This window comes from Myotis myotis, unplaced genomic scaffold, assembly GCF_014108235.1.
Source record: "Myotis myotis isolate mMyoMyo1 unplaced genomic scaffold, mMyoMyo1.p scaffold_m19_p_5, whole genome shotgun sequence".
NCBI classification, from domain to species: Eukaryota; Metazoa; Chordata; class Mammalia; order Chiroptera; family Vespertilionidae; genus Myotis; species Myotis myotis.
In genome coordinates this window covers 75,822,451-75,843,868 of record NW_023416357.1, presented here as the reverse complement: position 1 = coordinate 75,843,868, position 21,418 = coordinate 75,822,451, and the positions used below count along the sequence as shown (strand labels likewise).

Genomic DNA, 21,418 nt, shown 5'->3' with positions numbered 1-21,418 from the left:
ATATAAATTTTTTTTTAAGTAGAAAGCTATTAAATGTGCTGGTAGATGCTTAACAACTCCTGTGAGGAGGATAGGATGTGTGTTTGAGGGAAGGAGTGGGTAGGCAGCCCTGAGTTGTAGTGTGTGCTGATTTCCCACAATGGCTGATTGCAAGCTACCAATGCAATGTCACTGAACATGGAGTTAGAAAGAAATGTAGTACATTGTTATATTTCCATCATGCAGAAACGATAAATGTAAATAACCTCAAAAGGATAATAGGAAATAATTAGGAAGTGGTAAGTTTTGATGTCTTACATTTGTTTGAATATAACTTATTTAATTGTAAATTCACATAATTTAGTTTATAAAAATAACTGCATTTAAAAACCAGCTCACCAAAATCCTGAAAACTGAACAATCAGTTCTTGGAAACAATTGGCTACCGTGGTTGGAATGCTCCTGGCTTGTGGAGCAGCCCCGCAGCTTTCTCCCACTGGCCAACCCCGTCACCAGGCCAGGCCGAAAACTAGAGAGAATACTCAGAGCAAGTATCTCCCTGATACAGAAAAAGAGCAGGGTGTACTGTCTGGAGACAAAGCACCCAGAGTATCGAGGTGAGACTTTGGAGGAATTTAGAAACGTGGTAGACGATTAACATTTATAAAGGTATTTCTAAGGTTGGCTAAATGTCACAGAAGAAAGCAGTATTCTCACATAATTGTGTGCCTTTATTTGAATTGACTGATGAAAACAGACTTCAGCCAATTTCCCGCAGAATTGTAGGGATACAGCTTAACCTATGTGTACTTATGTATATAGGGCAAGGATCTAGTTATAATATTGTTATATTTACATCCTGAAATATAACTAGCTGGAGCAATGTTAATGTTTGTGATATTCTGTTAGTTCTATACAACTGTTTTGTTCCAATGAATTTCACAAAATAAAATAAATTCATAATTAGGAATAATCAGGAAAGAGATGCAATATATATATATACTTCTCTTGTTTCAAGGAGATTTACATATATACCACTGTTTCAAACAATGATTTCAGGTATAGTAAGATTATTTTTTATTGTTGATGAGATCTGAACTTTATTTTGAAGAATAATTAACTCTAAAATTATGTTTGTGCAAGTAAAGCAATATGGATCCCAATAGCAATAATCTAGCACTATCTCAGTGGAAGGAGCAATGATTGAACAAATACGCTTCTGGGCAGATCAACTCGACTCCTCATTTTTTCCAGGATAGACTCAAGGCACAAATGTTCTTGTGTTTGGAGTAAGTTATGTCCCAATTCTCTGCCGCAAAGATTAGCTTCTAGGCATCTCTGTGACTCCTCTCAGGATAAAAGAGGATCTGAAATGTCTGTCCAGAAGGTTCCATTGAGATCATGTCCTGGAACTGACCATGTATTCATGACCAGTGCCACCAATATCTCAAAGACCTTTAGGACCCTAGAGAGCAGCTAGGCTTAGAGCGTGCCTTTGGCTCAAGAATGACAGAGCTAACGAACAGGGCCACCTCGTGCATTCCATCAGTAGGTACAAATGAGCCCCAGCCATGTGCCTGATACTTGGCTAGACACTTGGTTTCTATCCTGAGTAAGCCAGATGAACCCCCTCCGCATTGCATCCCAGGGAGCCAATCAGACCCTGCCTGGACTTAACATTGTCCACAGGACTCAAACGTAAGCTTTTAGCAATCTCTCGTTATAAGGTTACATAGTCACAGGAATCCACCAACAAGATTCACCGACAAGATGGCAACCTTTTTATGTCAGGTTAATTGAGGTAGACCTTATACTTAAAAAGTCACATTTTTAAAGAGTTCATTTGAGTCCTAGCTGGCTTGGCTCAGTGGATAGAGCGTCAGCCTGCTGAGTGAAGGGTCCCAGGTTCGATTCCGGCCAAGGGCACATGCCTGGGTTGTGGGCTCGATCCCCAGTAAGGGGTGTGCAGGAGGCAGCCAATCAATGATTCTCTCTCATCATTGATGTTTCTATCTCTCGCTTCTTCTCCTTTCCTCTCTGAAATCAATAAAGAAATATATTTTTTTAAAAAAGAGTACATTTGATGAATTTTGGCAAATGCATACAGTTGCATGATTACTACTATCACACTATTTCCAGCTGATGCCATGCTACTGAAACATACCACCTGTGAATGAAAACAGTGTTAATCCTGGAACTATCTTATGAGTAGCATAAATATGATCAGCATTTAATATTTTACAGGTAGAAGCATTAAATTTGTTCACTGTAAGTCTCTAAATATACTTTAATGTTTTTTAAGCCTGTTTTGGGCATTCTTCATTTTTAAAATTATCCAGGCTATAAAAAAAAGTGCTATGCTCCTGGTCTCTCTCCTATGCTGAGAGGAGTTGGCCTACTTATGTGGTAGGTTTAGCAGACAGCTTAAAAAACTGTAAAAAATAAAATATATGCATACAACGCTTCTTTTGAAGAAAGTTGAATTGGATTTCTCTTGCATGATCCTCATTGTACCCTGCTTCTCTCATCATCATCCCCAACTCTAACAGTAGCAAGAAGTTTCATCTCATAAAGTAATATTTGAAAGCTAGTGGCTCTGTGCATTGTAAATGTACAAGTGACTGGGAATGGCCTGTCTATTTCTCCTCACCTCTGCCTGATTCATCCCAACTTCCCCTCCTTGAAAATAAGTGAGGCCATGTGATTGCATACTATTGAGGTTTTTCAGGCCTGTTTCATATCTACATGATAGCAATACTCCACTTCAAAAAAAAAAAAAAAATTGGTCCCAGCATAGGGGGAAAGAATCAATCACTTGAGCAAATAATCAGGCAAAAATTAAACAAAAACACTTGATAAAAAGTTGCAGGCATGGATAGTAGTGGAAAGATAGAACTTTTGGTGAGTCTTCCCCCAGTTCTGTTCCCAGTGACTCCCTGTGTGCTGCATACTTTGTCTTTCTAAGCGCAGATCTTCTCATCTGTGAAATGTAAAGAATGCATCTCTCTCTCGTGGGGTTGTTGGGAGAATGATCTGCTTACCAAGCAGAGCCCCTAGCACACAGAATACGCTTGGTCCTTTTAGTCTCTTCTTCCCTTCCTCCTTCAAAATTAGTATCAAAACCCTCCTGAAATATTCAAGGCTATTTACAGGCTCACATGCCACATTTAATTGAAATGCATTCAGTAAGAAGGTGGTCAATAATGCTGACCCTTAGCAAAAGTAGGAGACCATTTTGAAAGTACAGATTCCCTCTGGGTGGATTTTGTGTTTCATAGCTTCTTACTTCAAGGAAACAAGAGCCTTGTGAGGAAATCTGTCCCCCGTGAGCACTGGGAACAGATTGTCTTCAATCTAAAGCAAACAAGAAATTGCTTAAGTAAAGGTAGTGACTGTATGAGTCATAAACCACTTTCTCAGATAACAGCCATTAAGTAAGTCTGTGTACAGATTTGACAATTTTTATTTCACTGCCTTTTGACATCCCTTCCGAAAGGTTTAAGAGAACAAGATCTGACTATAGCTTTCAAAAATTCATCACTGAATATTTGTTAACCGCTCCCTGTGATAGCTGAAGAACTAAGATAATGCCCTTCAAATGGAGATAAATTACAATCTTTCAAAAGATTATCACGGTCTTAATCGAGTTTGCTCCAGCAGCCGAACAGCCTGTGACCTTGTTAGTTATACAACAAACATATCTGTTTCTTTATGTTTCTGTAGGTAGTAGGGTAGGACCTTTCATCTAAATGTTTTTAAAGAATGATGGATTTCCAGTGCAGATGCAAGAAAAAAGGGTCCTCGCGCTTTCTGTCTGTCTGATTGTGGCAGCCAAGATTGAATGGGGGAATACAGTGAAAAAAGAAGAAGAAAAAAGAATGAGGGATTTACTTCAGTTACTGTTTTGTAGGTAAAACAGAAGATCCAACTTATTTAAAAAGAGCCCTGGGCTCTGGCAGAGGGAAGGTGGAGCTGACCAGAGTCATGTGAGGAGCAGCTGGGGTTGGTGACTCTGGGGAGAGAGCTGAAGAGGCAGCTGCCAGGGCCCTGGGCTGCGTCAGTCCCCGACCTGCAGATGCCATCTTTCCTGGGTGCAGCACTACACTCCATAGGGCATCAGCCTGGAATGTAGCCCCACCCTCTGCACTCCCTCTCACCCCTCCCTGTGGAGCTCCAGCTCTGCTTAGGAGTTAGCTGCCTGGACCCGGGTGCAAAGGTCTGGGCAGACTCAGGGGATGTCAGTGACTGAGTTGTGTGGCTTTGGGACAGGGGCCATTCCCCCCACTTTCCTGTGAACTTGACTGGAGCCTCTCCCTGACTGGAGATCCACTAGCCCCACCCTACAGTCTCCCAGAGGCCCATTCTCAGATTCCTAGAGGCTCCGACAGACTGAGTTGTGTGACTCTGGGGCAGGGGCCATTTCCCCTACTCCCCCCAAGCCTGACCAGGAACTCCCTCTCATGGGAGATCCACTAGCCCAACCTTCCAACTCTCAGTGACCCTGCCCTGCTGAGATTGGGCTCCTGGCAGATTTTGGGACAAACTGAGTTGTGTGGCTCTAGGATGGGAGCCATTTTTCCCTCACACACCCAATGGGTGCAGAGCGCTCCCTTTGCACAGCCAACTCTTGGTCTGTTTGGACCTGATAAACTCAGCTGGCCTGGCCCTGATGACTCCCTGAGACCCCTATCCCACCGGAAAGGTGTGCGAGCATGCAGTGGGTGGCAGCTAGGCCCAGGGATACCCTGGGACATTTGCTGAGTGGCCTCAGGCTCAGCATTGACACCGAGTTTGAACCTGTGTCAGTCTAGTGAACATCACTCACCCCTACCTGGTGACTCACTGAGAACCTACCTCAGGCAACTCAGGTACCACCAGAGGCCCTTTCAGTGGCTGAGCCTGACAGGCAGCCAGCAGGTGGAGGCAGGCGGAGGCAGGCAGAGGGGGATCTCAGGATGCCGTGGGCCTTTTGCTGACCTGCCCCTGGACCCGGTGCTGGTAACAGCTGGCCTTGGTGTGCAGCTTGGTCCTTCCTGTGCACGCCCAGGCCAGCAGAGACAGCCACAAACTGTAGATCACTTTGTAGCTCCAAAAGGTTGCCCAGGGCCAGTCACAGGCAGCGTCTGACATTGGCCTGCACCAGAGACCCTCCCAAGAGGCCCCAGAACCAACACAGCCAGTGGCCAGCTCCAGACACCAGAGCAGGATCCAATTAGCTTCACAAGAGGCACACTCAAAGGGAGATCTGGGCAGGCACCAGGCCCTGCTGAGGCAGATTCCACTTCGTGCGGTCAGCACCTGCCCAGAAGCTCCTATCAGAGAAGGACAAGTACCATATAATTTCCCTCATATGTGGAATCTCCCGAACAAAATAAACTAAAAAACAAAATAGAAAAAAACTCATTGACCAGAGAATAGAATAGCTATCAGAGAGGATGTGGGGTTGGAGGACTAGGTGAAAAAGGTGAAGGGATTAAGAAAAACAAAATAACTCATAGACACAGACAGCAGTCTGGTTATTACCAGAGGGAAAAGAGGGTGGGGGAACATAGGAGAAGGAAAAGGGGGTGTATAAATGGTTATGTAGGGTGACTTGATTTGGGGTGGTGAATACACAATATAGATGATGTATTATAGAATTGTACACCTGAAACCTATATAATTTTATTAATCAATGTCGCCCCAACAAATGCAATTTTAAAAAACGAGTTTCAAGCTAGTTCAGATTTTTTTAAAATGATTCATGGTAACATAATTTCAGGATTACAGAAAGTTGAGAGACAATTACAAAGACTCTGATAACTGTCACTCAGGTTCCCCCAATTTACCATTTTACAGATGTATAGTGTGATTTCAAGGAAGAGGAAGGTGATTCCAGGCTCAGAAACAGGCATTTTCTTCTTATGTAATTCTGTGACAGCGTGCGATTATACATCTGTAAAAGAAGAGGGATTTCACAATTAAAACATTCAGGAGAATGTTAGAGAATCCACATTCACCATTTTCTTGAAAGAAATCATTTGCCAATTTTTATCTATAAACGTAGCTAACTGCAGGTACATGAACGATTCCAGCATATGGCCCAGTTCATGATAGCTACAATTACCACATCCTGGGAAATGGAAGTGCTGTTATCCCGAATGTAATGCTGCCATAGCATGGCAATCAGCACGCCGGGTGTTCAGGACGTCAGCACATCAGCACTTATGCTTCAGCGCCAACTTTCCATGGGAGGGAGGGGGAGCTCGGATGGTATTAATTATTAAATGGTAACATTTAATCCTGGATCCTTATTATCTGTGCCAAGAGAAAACATCTGTGGGTGCTTCGAACAGACAGAATTGGAGCCTCCATACAGATTCTGTTAGGTTGTGATGAAGCCTCCCAGGGTGCAAGGTAATTTGGGAAGCGGAGCATTTATTCTCCCACTTACACCCTTACTCTCTGCAAATGGACGACTCTGTGGTCCCCAGGAGGACTTTATGACTTGCCCCACGTGACAGAGTAGAAAAGGAGCAGAGCTCCCTTTGAACTTCTGCCTCGCCGGGGCTATTGCAGTGAGTTCAGTGCCAGTCATCACACAAGAGATCGCTCAGCGTTGCTGCCTGGGCCGCTCCAGCGGTGGCCGCCATCCCTGTGACAACCTCCATTCACTGTGTTCCCGGACGCCCCTGGCTTCTCTGGTTTAGTGTTCTTTCATAAGTGGTCCTGACATTCTGTTTATCTTCCTTCTAAACATTCTGCCAAGATTATGTCTGAAAAGGAGAGGCAAAAAATCCCCCCACATTTCACCTGTTAAAGCTGTTGAAGGGGAACCATTCAGCACCGTTCTCGAAACACCAAGACCCTTTCAGGACACTCAAAATCTCTAGCGAATTGAGTGGGCAAAATCAGGGCTGGAGTACCAGTGTGAAAGGGACAAGATATGTTCTCATACATGATGCAACTCAGATGAAGTCAGACTTTTAATTGATGTTCTATTCTCACCATTGTTTAAATGACAGTCTTTAGGAAAACACATTGTTCTCTCAGCCTCACAAGTGCACACAGACACAAAGCCCTCACACTCCTCATCAGGAATAAACATATGAATGAAAGACAATCCTTTTTGATGTATAGGGAGGTATTTTTGAGAAAGTGCTTCTAAAAGACTACATGTCATAAATACAATCTGAGATTACCTTAGTTAACCTACGGAAGGGAGTTAACCTAATCTGATCAGTTCCAAACATTTGACAAGAAAGCCTTTCCTTTTCCTGATTGCAGCAGCTTAGCCACTTGTTCACTTTGTTTGATTTCTGTGACTTGCCTAGCGAGGGATGGCCCACATGTAGTGCGTCACCATTCTACGCTGAAAACATTGCAGCTCATCAACAAAAGGAAGGTTATAAGGAAGTAAAAGAAAAACAGTTCACAAAAAAGCCTGAAGACTGCTTTTGGAATTTGAGACTTAACTCAGCATTGTAAATCTAATTTCCACATTATCAGATTTCTTGTCCTTGCTTTTCATTAATTAGATTGGTTGGGTGCCCCGCCCCTCCCACATCTCTGACATTTCCTTGATCCCTTAACCACCTAATTTGAACCATGCTTTTTCTTCCTGAGACTTGGGTGATACTTAGAAAAAAAGATAGAAAACTTCCAGCAGAATGGCCAGAAGTTTCTGTATACTCTGTGTATAATATGTATAAATCATTGACCAACACTTAGACCAGTTTGCAGATGTATCTCAACTAAAGAATAGCCAAAAAAAAAAGTCATTCCACATCTTTATAGCTATCCTTCTCAAACACTTAAGAACATCCAAGAATGTAGAGTTCATTAGTTCACTTAAAATCTTCTAGTCTCGTATTTATTTTCTAAGTCTATAAACTACTGGGAGCCTCTCTCTTCATCGTTCCAGCATTAAGCTCTCTATCATCCCAGTATCTTGTCATCGTCATCCTTGTCATTCCATCTTCTTACCCTTTAGGCCATTAATGTTGTCCCATGTGACACGCTCTCAATACATTAACCCATTTCCTAAACAAACCCCTTAAGACAAGGTTCTTCTGCTTTAGTTGCTCCATCAAAAATGTTCATGTGGCTTTTCTCATTTCTACACTACCACCTATCAAGAGAGGAACCTCAAATGAAGCCACATTAATTGTAATAAGTTGTTTCTCTGACTTCACTTTCTGCCTGCTAGTATGAATCCTAGATTCCATGCAAAGGCTACCACACAACTCTAAAACCTTTTCAGGTTGTCTCTGAAGTTCTTATAAACAAGAGTTGGTATCAAATAAATAGAGTTTGTAATTAGATTTTTAGCCCACATAGCTGTGTGATCTTAGGTATACTATTTCCTGAGCTGCTAGAGTGGGTTGTGTCTCAAAAATGTATGTCTACCCAGAACCTTAGAATGTGATCTTATTTGGAAATAGGGCCTTTACAGACACAGTTCAAGGAAGGATCAAAAGGAGAGTCCACATCCAATGTGTGTGCTTATAGGGACAGGAAAGAACACGCAGGGGAAAAGCCAGAGTGAAGACAGAGGCAGAGATTGAAGTCATGCTGCCACAAACCAAGGAATCATAGAAACCACTATGAGCTGAAAGAAGCAAAAAGGGATTCTCCCCTAGGGCCTTTGAGAAAGCATGGCCCTGCTGACACCTTGATTTCAGACCTCTGGTACAAGACCAAGTTCAAGTCACTACCTATCACCCGTTAGTGATATTAGGGAATAATTACTCAGATTCTCTCAACTTCAGTTATCTTAATTATTTTTTAAAAGTAAAAAAAAAAAAAAAAAAAAAGGAAGAAAGAAAGAAAGAAAAAAGAAGAAAAGAAGAGGGGAGATAATAATTTCCACCTATAAACACAAAAATTCCTGACATCTAAGAAACTCCTGAAAAGTCAGAATCTGTGGCCTCATTTCCCCTTTTCCCTGGGACTACTGGAGGTGGTAGAATGGATGGAGAAACAAGATAATCAGGATATGGTTACTGCAATAAGAAGACTGACCACTTGCACATGGCAACACCAGAAGAAGAAGAAGAAGAAAGAGAAGGAGAAGAAGAAGATTTTTTATTTTTATTATTATTGTTGTTGTTGTTGTTGTTATTCTGGTATTATCTTTGAGTTGATGTGCTATTCTCTAAATACAGTTTTCAGAAGTGTTGATATTGACATCATTAAGCCATACCAATCTCTCTGTCAATAGAATTGGTCAAAAAATCACATCATAGGTTCTCTTAATTCAGCCACTCCAGATTTTCCTCCCACCCTCTGCCCCTTCTCTCTTTCCTTCTTGCCAACATTTCTTCCCATCCTCTCTCTCTCCATGGTATAGCGCTGCACTGATGTCATGATTGCGGGTGACTCTGAAAAGGGAGCAGCCCCAGTCTGCTCAGTCAGGGTGACCCATCATCCTCTCGTCTTGACTGTCAGGAGTATGATAAATGTCGTCTCTGGGCTCTGTGGCAGGTTCTCTAAGAGCTGGGACAGCTTGCTTGAGAGAAAATATGCAGCGTAGAGAGAGGGTAGTGGGTATTTGTGAACAATTCAATGAATGGCAATGATCCACAAGACCAGGCTGGTGGCTGTAGCCCGGACTATCATTTCACATGTGGTGACTGTAAGACCACCAAAGTATGGGAGAGGAGTCAAGCCAGGGAAATATGTGACAGGAGCACAGCCTTGTTCTCAGCCATTTATTTGCTGACCTTGAGTTTGCTGGCATCTCCAGCTTCCGGTGGCCTGAGGAGAAGCAGGAGAAATACCCAGAGATGGAAACCCAAACATCCTGACGCCAGAGACTGTCCCAGGAATTCTGACCACTTGCTCAGCAAAGAGTTGGAGGGGTTTGCAGTGTCCAAAAACCACCCCAGGGGGCTAGATAAAGGGTTAAAAAGCTTTCCAGTATAGGAAACATATGGCTTTGGAGTCATCCAGTCCTTGGTATGAGTCTGGTTCTGACATGCACTTGAATGGCCTTGAGAAAATTACTTCTTTAAGCTTCAGTTGCCCCAAATGTAAAGCAGAGATAAAAATAGCCTACCTTGCAGGCTTGCTGTGTGATTTGACTGAAGTTATATAGGAAAGCACCCTAGGACATAAGGTTAGAAACATTTTGATTTTGTCCTTCTTCCTTCCCCCTTTATTCCTGAGTTCCTATAAAATCCCTTTCCCAAGATAAAGATGAAAGAAATATGAAACGACTTATTTCTTGTTCATTTAGCATTAAGATCCAAATGGTCCTTTTTATCTTAGTGAAAACTAGAAGGGGACATTAGTAGTATCTCATACAGATACCCCTACGTTTCTAAAACTGGTTGCCATCAGAGCATAAGCTCCCTCTCCACTTGTCGCTGGGTAAAGTATCCCCTTACCATAAATAAGAACTAAGCTACAGCCTGGCCACGGTGGCTCAGTGGTTGAGCATCAACCTATGTACCAGGAGTTCACAGTTCGATTCCAGGTCAGGGCATATGCCCTGGTTGCAGGCTCAATCCCCAGTGTGAGGCGTGCAGGAAACAGCTGATCAATGATTCTCTCTCATCATTGATGTTTCTATCTCTCTCTCCTTCTCCCTTCCTCTCTGAAATCAATAAAAAATACATTTTTTTTCAAAAAAGAACTAAGCTACACATATAATACATACACTTTGATGATTCTAAATCCTTATTTGTGATGGGCCAAGAGTAAATAGAGAATAAAGGATAAATATAGCAAATTAACAGTCACTAAGTTATCTGGTGGTCATAATGCTGAAAAGGAGATAAAGAAAGACAAGATAAAAGGTCAAGAAGTTAATGAAAGATATGCAAAAGCAGGGAATGAATCATGGCCTTGAGTGAGAGATTGAAGCTTAAAGAAAATGAATCACTTTGTAGATTTCAGCTTCCAGTCACAGAAAACTCAGCTCAAAATTACTCAAACAGTAAATGTATTGGTTCATCTATCAGGGAGTCTGGATACAGTGAGGGCTTCAGCACTGTTGGACCCTGTGGTTCAACATACCAACATGGGTCAAGGTTCTTGGAGTCTTTGACTCTGCCACTTGACATCAGCTCAGCATTAGGGCTCATTTGGGTTATTCACAGGCTGGCCCATACCTAGCAGAGCTGTGGGCGTGTTCTTGTTCACATGCAGGGGGAGAAAGGAACAGCTTGTTGTCGTTCAGAAACCACCTCCCACAATCTGTCTTCTTCACTTTATACTAGTACTAGAGGCCTAGTGCACGAATTCATGCACCAGTGGGGTCTCTAGGCCTGGCCTGCAGGATCGGGCCGAAACCAGCTCTCTGACATCCCCCAAGGAGTCTCAGATTGCTAGAGGGTGCAGGCTAGGCCGAGGGACCCCACCAGTGCACTATCGGGCCGGGGAGGGACACAGGAGGTTGGCCAGCCGGGGAAGGGACCACGGGAGGGTTCCAGGGCGTGTTCAGCCCATCTTGCTCAGTCCTGATTGGCCAGACCCCAGCAGCAAGCTAACCTACTGGTTGGAGCTTCTGCCCCCTGGTGGTTAGTGCACATCATAGTGAGCGGTTGAGCAGCCTTAACATACCATTAGTATATTACACTTTGATTGGTTGAACAGATGACCGGACAACGAGACACTTAGCATATTAGGCTTTTATCATATAGGATTAACTGGACTTGAGGCACACACCCACTCCTGGAGAGAGAAGGACTTATCCCTCTGCCAATCAGGGCCTCCCCTGGTTTGCGTGGGGGTGGATCAGCTTCCTTTGGGGAATTTGGACTGTGTCACAGGGCTTAGATACCTGAGCAAAACTGGAATTTATCAGGAAGAAGAAAGTCTGAATGGGCCCAGGTGAAGCCACCAACCTTTTAACGCTGGAAGATTAGAGAGGTAAAATTTATAAATTTCTGAGGGCCAATTTTTTTTCCTATGTGGATGGAATCACTGGCAAAACCAGATTTAGACATTTTTTTTTAAGTCCCAGGAAGTAAGTTTGCTTTGTTGTGTTTACTGTGCTGCGTCTTAAACAGGTCGTATGAAACCTTCTCTCCCTAACAAAGGCATGCAATGAGGGATTTCCAGTTCTGAAGTTCTGCTCAGTGAGTTCCCAAGCCCGGTTGTCATGGTGTGCACCCACCACCGTTGTCGCCTCATCAAAATCAGTAATTCTTAACCTGACCGAACTGTTGGATCACCTGGGAGCTTATTTAAAATACACCTGCCATGGCTCCATTGAGTGTTTCCCATGCACCAAAAGGTCACAGGTTCGATTCCAGGTCAGGGTACATGCTCAGGTTGGGGGTTCAATCCCCAATTGGAGTGTATGCAGGAGGCAACCAATCAATGTTTCTCTCTCACATCATTGTTTTCCCCCCTCTCTCTCTCTTTCTCTCTCTCTCCCTCTTTCTTCCCCTCTCTCTAAAATAAATAAAAACATATTTTTGAAAAATAATAAAAGTACACCTGTCAGAGACCCTGATTCAATAGGTAAGAGATGAGAATTGGTCATCTCTGTATTTTTAATCCTGGATGAGGGCATTGGAGACTGGAAAAACTGAAGGTGGGGGTGGGAGAGTGCATTATTTCACGGTGTGCTTTTCGCATGGCTTGAATTTTTAAGGTGTATATTATTCTCTTCCTTTCCCTTTTCTTATTTTTTTCTTAAACCCCCAGTGTTTCTGAGGCGCAGCCAGGGCTGAGAACTATTCCTGTATATGCTCAAAGAGCAAGCTTTGGATTAATATTCTAGAGGCCAAAAGTGTTCAGAGTCATAGAGGGAGCATACTGCCTCATTAATGAAAATCCCACAGCCAACGAGGGCGTCAGGGCTAATGCCTGACTCAGATCCTGGGCCCATTTCTTCTCGGGTTTCTGCATAAACCGCACAGTCTCAAATACACCCCATTTCATGAAATGAAGAAATGTGGGGGACCTGCGAGTTTTGTTGACAGACGGAAAAGTTGAATCCCACGGAAAGCTGCTCAGCTGCCTTTGAGAGGGTGAGCGGAGGGAGGGATGGTTTGTGAGCAGAATCAGCCCGTGCTGCTCTCTCAGTCCACGGAGGCGCGTCTCCATGGCAGAGACCAGGGTAGGACCATGCTGTTCCTTCCAAAGTCTCATTGTGGGTGTTCTTACCAAAGCCTCTTCTAAGCCATTGCAGACACTGCTCGCTGCTCCTCTTTGAAGTACAACCCTGAGAAGCAGGAATCACTAACAGGATGTGTTAAAAGCCCTTCTTGCTGGCAATTTAAATGGATCAGAAGGTGGCTGGAGAGATGTGTTTAGAAACCATTAAAATGGTAGATGTTGTTTTCCGAAAGGGACATCCTTTGTTTACTCTCTCATAGCTAGTTATGTCCTGATGGAAATCAACCACAAAGAAAATTCACCATAGCCTAACTTTCACAAGAATAGACCAGACTGCTTGTGGACACAGCAATTACTCCCTCCTTGTGTTCCACACAGGATGTTTTTGAACCTGCATGTAAATCTCTAGATATAGCATATGTGGGGAATCATTCCTCCTATAAGGCCAAAGTCTTAGCTTGACCTAAAGAACTGGCTAGAACCCTTTTAGGTAAGAAGTGCCCCTTCTTCTGTAGGTCTATACTGCACTTTCTTCCACCAGGCTCCCTCCCTTAGAACACCTGTGTAGAGCTTCCTCAGCAGCCTAACTGGAGAGGAAAGAGCTGTCTGTTTGCAAGACGTGAATGCCAAGTAGTTCTGGGGTCGAAGAGCTCAGGAGATGTCACACGTATGAAATCTGTGTGATGTAATGAGGGACTCGGGCTGAGGAAACATTGATCCTGCACCACATTTCCTACAGCTAGCTCCCTTTACATGGCCTAGCCTTAGCCTGGGACTAGGCCCAGTGGTTCATCCAAAATGGACAAAAGGTCAGACTAATTCCAGAAACTGATAAAAGAAGGTAGAAGAAGGGAGACTAACATTTTCCTAAAGCCAGTTTCCCCATGAATCATTGATAGGAAAAAGCCAATCCCTCCCCTCCCCCCACCCCCACCCGCTCCCAATTTTTTCTGTTCCCATCAACTAGCTGGGCCTTCAATTTCTAAGTACACCAAACTATGATATTCTTAAGAGCAAACCAACTTCTACAGAATACATATTTTTTTACTAAGTGAAATTTGATATTTAGTATTCTACACTACCTTAAAAATTAAGGAATTTTTATTGTTGTTCAAAGAAGGGGGCAGAGAACTAACTAGTTGAGCTCCTATTGTGATTCAGACACTGTTGGGTTTTTATGTTATCTCATTTAATCCTTGTAACCATCCTGCAAATTAGTTACATCAGATTATTTACTATTGATCCCCAGATGGTGACTACTGTGTGTCATCTCTGCTCTAGGAACCCTTGTAGGCACTGGGGGCATTGTGATCCCACCAGGAGCTACGTCTGGTGGGAATGAAACATGAATGACTAATTATAACACCCAAAGAGGAGGGGGTGCCATAATAGATATACGCACAGAAGGCTGGGGGGACGTGCATTTTAAAATTTAAATCTCATTAATGTGAGTACCAATCAAAATGATAGTCTTGCTCGAAGACAAATTCTGTGATAGTTACAAAGGATTCCAATATTTTGATACAACCTTACTAAAAACAGGTGGATAATTAATTAGGAATATAAGCTGTTCTTTATCTTTTTTTTTTTTTTTTTTAGGGTACATTAGGAAGATGTCTGAATCTCTATTTTTTCTAACGAAGTAACTTAAAATATTCTGAAGAGACTTCATTGATTCATTCACACCCCCACATTATTAACATGGCTTACAAAAATACATACAATACAAAGGGTAAATGAAAATACTCAGCAGCAAAATGACTCTATCTATGTTAGTTTCCTCTTACTATCTATTTCCTGTTCCTCACAAATAGCTGTTTCCTGTTTCCTGGTGTCAGTTCTGTTTGAAGTCACTTGGCCGTCCTGGCAGGCTGGTGTTTCCTCTGGAACTGACTCAGAGTTCTGCGCAGGCCCAGTGCCTGCCTGGTCTCCATACGGGGTCTATGTCGCCTCTTCCTCCAGCACAATTAAGTCTCCTAACTATTCAGGCAGGAACTTTTGTCCCAAACAAATCTGTTTATCAGAGAGCAATTGGATTGCATGTTTAGAAGCCTCAGCAAACAGGATGTTCCCTTTCAAATGTTATGGCCTCTTGGCACACACAAGAATAACTCAAGGAAGCACATGATTCCTTCGGACTCCACGGCGTGCCATCAGCCACATGATGATGGGAACAAGGAGGCATCTGCTCATTGACACTTCCTGGTTGAAGTACAACAATTAGTGCCTTTTATGAATATGTGCAGCTTTTGGAGTATTAATTTCAGGATGGAAAATCATTAATATTCTTAATTTAAAGAGGAAACCTTTGGACAAGAGTCTGCAGCTATAAATCAATAATAACGATTTTCTCTGAATTATGATGTTTTCACCTGCCGCTGAAATTGGATTTTTTCTTTTCGTTTCTGAGCTTTCGAATTTGACTTAACATACTGACTCTGTCAGGTTCCTGTGGTGAATTGATAATGAAATTATGAGAGGCAGAGTTCATTGACTTAGAGGACCTATGCCATCAGTTAAGTCTCCTCTATGTTTCTGCAGCTGGTCTGACACCCACTCAGTCACCTTGGTTTTGCCACTGGCCTCTGACACTGACACCGGAAACCGAGCTCAGCGTGGAGATGAGGAGGTAAATATATGTTGTCAAAACACACACACACACACACACACACAGAAAGAAAGAAAGAAAAGACAGGTGAAAATCAATACTGCCATTAACATCTAGATTCTAGAAGCAGACTTTTCAAAGAACATTTATATGTTTGGCTGGCAGTAATGTACTAAAGATCACATCACAAGTACGTGACTATCACCATGGTGATATTTTAACTTTCTCTTCATTTGGCCAAGAGATTTCACCAATACATTTTAAAACTAAAAACAAGCAAAACCAAAACAAAACAAAAAAATAAACTCCCCAACCATGCAAAAATCCCAAAAAACAAAACACCTCTGCCTAGCAAAAAAATACTGAAATGAAGGTTACATTTTTCAAGAAAGTAGATATGATAAACTTCTAGTACTATACACCAAAATATTAGTCATGTGCAGAAACATCTGTTCTCTTGAAGTTTGTTGTAATAGGCATTGATTTGTATGTATGTCTTCTTTATAATGGCATTACTTTTGCAATGTTTATGACAGAGATGCCTGTATTGTAATGAATTGTAATTTTCTGGTTTCGTTTTGTTATCCTCTCATTCTCAGATCTAGGTGTAATTCCTGGCTTCTGTGTTCCCTGGCTCTGTGACTTAGAGAAGCCACTAACCCTATACAATGCTCAGTTTCCACATGCATTAAAATGGTATTGGGGGGCATATGATACCTGTGTGTAAATGCCTAGCACAGTGCCTGGCACACAGTAGCGTCTCAATAAATATTATTCCCCCACCTCCCCATTCTGCGCTTCTTCATTTACTATTTTTCCCATGTTAGTTTCTGTACCGTCTCTGCTCTACCATCTGCTCTGTACATTCAGAGGAACACCTCTGGGAAAGGGCAACAGTATTCAATGACTTTGGATAAGAGATCCACCCAGTGGCCTCTCTCCAGTGAAAGGGCAAGTCACCTCTCCAGAGGGGCCACCACTCCCACTCCCCTGGCATGCTTTGCCAGCTCCTGTGCACCAGAGCCAAAGCTGGGTAGGACCTCCTGTCATCATTAGGCAGGTGGAGTTGGGGGCCCCTCTTACCTCTGGGTACAGGGGTCTTCCACCCAGCAGGTAAAGAGATGTATGTAGATTGTCAGCTTGGACTTGGAGGATGCAGTTACTCTAAACTTGAAAGGGCAGTTTTAGAACAAAGAAGTACCGAGAACCTTCGGGGAAAAAATGAGAGCTTCTTAGAATCCAAATGCACAAAAGATAGGAATGTTAATCAGTGTCAGACATGCATCCCAAACTATGGAAAAGTAAACTTCAAAAGTTCAAAGAAAATATATTTTTGGTCTCATGGCCAGGTTTCTTAAGGGTGTAGAAAAGTCCAGAAGGAGTAAAAAAAAAAAAAAGGAAATTCTGACTGTACAATAAAAATCAGTCAAGTATGAAAGAAAAACTAAAGAAATCAATGTGGTTGCTCAGAGAACTTTCTGAGCTCAGGGTTTAAAAAGAAAGCATGTTGGAAAGATCAAAGAATTTGTAGTCAAGAACAAAAGCAATGCAATATCACCTAGAAGAATAGTCTCATAAAAAATAAAGTAAAAAACATGCTTGATTTTGCTGGGGGGGGGGGGGGGAGGGGCGGGGAGTGGGAGGATGACCAAAAAATGACTTTTTCCCAATGCCTAAGGAGCAAGAAGAACAAGGAACTATTAGACGTGTTTCTAAGAGATTATGATGTAACGTTCACAAGACAAAGAGAAACTGGAATTACTCAGCTCCTCGATTGTTCTGTCTTCTCCACCAGAAGAATGACCTTCAGATGAAAATGTAAAGATGGCTGGCAGATGGGCCTGAGGACTAAAAACACAGTGTCCATTTTCAATAGTGCTACTATTAAGCAGTCAATCCCACACAAAGCACAAAGAAATTCACAAAACTCTTGATTCCTTCCACTAGAGATATATATTCCAATTACGTGGTGTTCACAGGAGGAGGTACCTCAATGGTTCCATTACTTTTTTTGTTAAGTGAGTCTTCTTATTGTTGTGTTTTTCATTTTTATAATTGAAGGTCCCTACTGGTCCTGCTCCCATGAGTGGCCACGACCAGGTGGAAAAGGTGGTGGTGGGAAAGGTCCTCTCCACCACACTCCATGCACACACAGGACTGACAAGCACAGCGTCACTGTTGTGGTTAGAAGTTGACAGCATGGGAAAGGGGAGAATCATGTGGGAAGTTGGGGATTTGAATAAAAAATATAGCAACCCCCCAACACAAAACAAAACAAAACAAAAAACTGGATGCTTGGGAGGGGGAACTTGGTCTAGTTCAACCTAAGAGGAACCAGAAGATCAAAAAGAGTTTGGGAATGCAACAGTGTGAGGGGGTCCCAGCAGGGACTGGCCAGAGCTGGGTCACCCCGCGATGGTCCACACAGGGATAGTGAAGGCCTGAGGTGGGACAGTACAGAGGAGACAGAGAAAGGAGGTAAAGTGGAGAAAGGCTGAGAGGAGAGAATTAACTGAACAACCCATTGCCAAGGCCCTACATCTAGAAGATTCAGATGTGCAGTTTGAGGTGAGCATAGAGGAAGAACGGGTCTCTCAGATCTTTGGTGGAGCACAAAGCAGACAGGATGGGGGAGTGGAGAATGTGAGTGGAGAGCCTGGCCCTGGAGACAGAAAGTTGAGGATGCTTAAGACATAGTGGAATCCAAGTGTGTCAGAATCACAGATTATGTTCAGGGAAGGAGCTGGATAGAGTGACCATGGACGAAGGGATCAGGTCTAGTTCCCAAGGGTTTATTACCTATCAGAAGGTCTGGAGTGAGGGCTCCACACATGATGAGGAGCTGGAAGAAACAAGGAGGAGCTGACACCTGCCTGAGTGGGCAGATGAATTGGACGGATGGCATCTAGACTTTCAAATTTCACAATTTTGTGTAGAAGAATGCAATATTCCAAGAGGACTTCTTTTCAACTAATAGATGTGTTCCTGGTGGCAAATTATTTATTTATTGTCCTGTGGAGTTTTCCTTGCCAGAAGAAAATATCTATTTTTTTTCTATTTATAAGACCATCGTTCTCAAGCTAGTACATAGATGAGCATTTCAATTTGTGTTGAATCAAATCACAGGGAAAACTTTGTATTCAGTCTATAAGGTGGAAACAAAGAACATAAAAATTTTACTGGGTCTTCATTGCAAAAGGTGGCACGAGGGACTTTTAATTTACTGTTAGACGGCCACAGCCAGTTTTTAAACACTTTTTGGTCATTGGTAAACTGATTATTCTTTAACTGAATCAGCCATGAACAATAAGGACCAGTTAGGAAATACAGATTCCTTTTTCCTTTCAAGGGTTTTCCTCAAAATTCTTGATCTTGGTGACAGCACTGATAACCTGAATTATCTAGGCTCTCACAATGCAGCAAAGAACTAAAGGAGATTGAGGAGAAAACATTGGCTCATTTTCCTGAGAATTCAGCCAGGCTGATTTGTTCAATGGTTGAAGAGTAACAGCAACTAGATTAACCACCAGAATGGTCAGTGCAATTAATGCAATTAAAGTAATTAGTCCTGGCAGCTGTAAGGTCAAATAGAGGTAGCTTTGTAACAGCACTCTGCCACTGCAAAATTACTGACATTTCCAACTAAATTATATTCTCTAAATTGTTGCCTTAATGCTAAATAAATAAAGTTATGCTAATGTAGGGACTGATTACAGATTGAAATTAGCACAATTGCTTGTTATACAGTCTGCTAGGGTTAACATTTTTTAAAAACATAATTAATGGCCTTTGCTTACTGTCTCTGGTTATAGATCCTGCAGCTCATTTGCATTCTTTTGCAATATGCTGACGGAGCTAAATGTCTAAGGCAGAAGGATCTCATCTGCAGGCGGAAAAATGCACTTTTCACGTCATCGGGCTAAAGCTTGTTATGGTTTCAGGCCAGTGTTAATAACATAGATGACCAGAAAGAGAACGGATAAGAATGAGGCTCGAATCCATTTTTCTTTTCAGTCTCGTCATCCAAGCCTTTTCTGGAGTCAATGTGAAATGTAATTGCTCTTTTGACCTCTATCTTCTCTCTCCCCAGGTTTGAGGAAGAGCTACACTGGTTGATTATTGCAGGACTGAAAGGCACTCTGACCTTGTCAACCAAACGCCTTGCAGCTTTCAATGTTGCCCATTATCCTGAAGGCAGGCAACTCCTGGAGAGGGGCGGAATCTATAGGAGAGCTGCTCCCGGGCAACCTGCCAGAAAAGGCTTCATCAGCAGCAGTTCAGACGTGGCCAAACAGCTCAGGCAGCAAAGGAAACAGCTAAGGGGGGAAGCAGAGTATATAAAAATATTGTTAGCACACAGCCTAAAGAGCTCTCAGGCATCTACGCAATAGAGCGCCTTTGCTAATACCACCCCTTGTCATCTGCCTGAACTGAAGATCCACCTGGGAGGGTTTGCCGAGGAAGAAAGCAGCCGCCCAAGTAAGTGCAGCTCCTCATTTCCTAAAATGGGCTGGCGCTCGCTCACAAGGGTTTAAGATAATACTCTTATGTAAATAGGAACCTAAAGTGATTTTCTAGCAAAAAGTAGGTCGGGATATTTCGTTACAACAATTGTTCTATATTATGAATTATTCACTGCAAACCTGGTTGGATCATTTTTAGAATTTATGGTTAACGGAAGGGTTAGGGTACAGCTCACAATGAAATCGACCATTTTCTTTTAAGCTCTACAGTTAAAGGGAGGCTTTCTTTAAAATCAGGTGTGGTTGCTTTGCATCTCTGTTAGTTCTACGCCAAGTTTATTCAACCAAATTTTACTAAGCATTTATTATGTGTCTAAGCGTTGTGGGAAAATAAATGACATGAGGAGTGTGCCTGTGAATCAATGAGACTGGTTGACCACACAGACACAGAAATGGTGACATTTGCTTTGTCATTCCATGTCATTCATTGAGGGCCTGCTACAAGCGAGGCATGGTGTTTGGTCCTTTGGATTCCAATTTTCACTTAAATTTTACAGTAATTTTCAGGTTCATATTGTCATCACCACTTTAGGAAGAATAGATTTACTCTAGTACTAAAGGAATTAGCTGGACTTGGGTTCAAATTCAATTCTGTCACTACAATCATCCTCAATTATTTATGGAAGATACATTCCAAGACCAGTGAATGCTTGAAACCAGGGATAGTGCCCAACCTCGTAGGTACAGTCATGTATCCCTTAATAACGGGACGTGTTCTGATAAATGCATTGTTAGGTGATTATGTTGGGGAGTGCGCTTACACAAGCCTAGATGGCGTAGCCTCCTATACACCTAGCCCATGTGATATAGCTTTTTGCTCCCAGGCTACAAGCATGCTGTGGTACTGAATGCTGTAGTCAACTGTAACATAATGGTAAGTATTTGTGTATCTAAACCAGCCGTGGGCAAACTACGGCCCGCGGGCCAGATCCTGCCCGTTTGAAATGAATAAAACTAAAAAAAAAAAAAGACCGTACCCTTTTATGTAATGATGTTTACTTTGAATTTATATTAGTTCACACAGACACTCCATCCATGCTTTTGTTCCTGCCCTCTGGTCCAGTTTAAGAACCCATTGTGGCCCTCGAGTCAAAAAGTTTGCCCACCCCTGATCTAAACACATGTAAACATAGAAATGTACAGTAAAAATACAGTACAAAAGGTAAAAAGTGGTACACCTGTTTAAGGGCGCTTACCATGAATGAAACTTGCAAGACTCGGAGTTGCTTTGAGTGAGTCAGGGAGTGAGTGGTGA

General features: G+C 42.5%; 1 long non-coding RNA gene and 1 pseudogene across 2 annotated transcripts in view; one reads left to right on the top strand and one right to left on the bottom strand.

The window, feature by feature from the left end:
- The first annotated feature begins 3,718 nt into the window (after positions 1-3,718).
- On the top strand, positions 3,719-3,836 carry LOC118657183 (annotated as a pseudogene).
- Positions 3,837-5,632: 1,796 nt separating this feature from the next.
- The window catches only part of LOC118656399, a 63,713-nt gene continuing 47,927 nt past the window's right edge, over positions 5,633-21,418 (bottom strand). The window contains exons 3-5 of one of the 2 annotated variants that reach the window (XR_004967600.1): positions 19,785-19,956; positions 16,724-16,848; positions 5,633-5,914 (exon numbers count right to left, since the gene is read on the bottom strand). This is a non-coding gene — a long non-coding RNA (uncharacterized LOC118656399). The remainder of the gene's footprint in view (positions 5,915-16,723; positions 16,849-19,784; positions 19,957-21,418) is intronic. The other variant, XR_004967599.1, reaches the window with a different exon arrangement.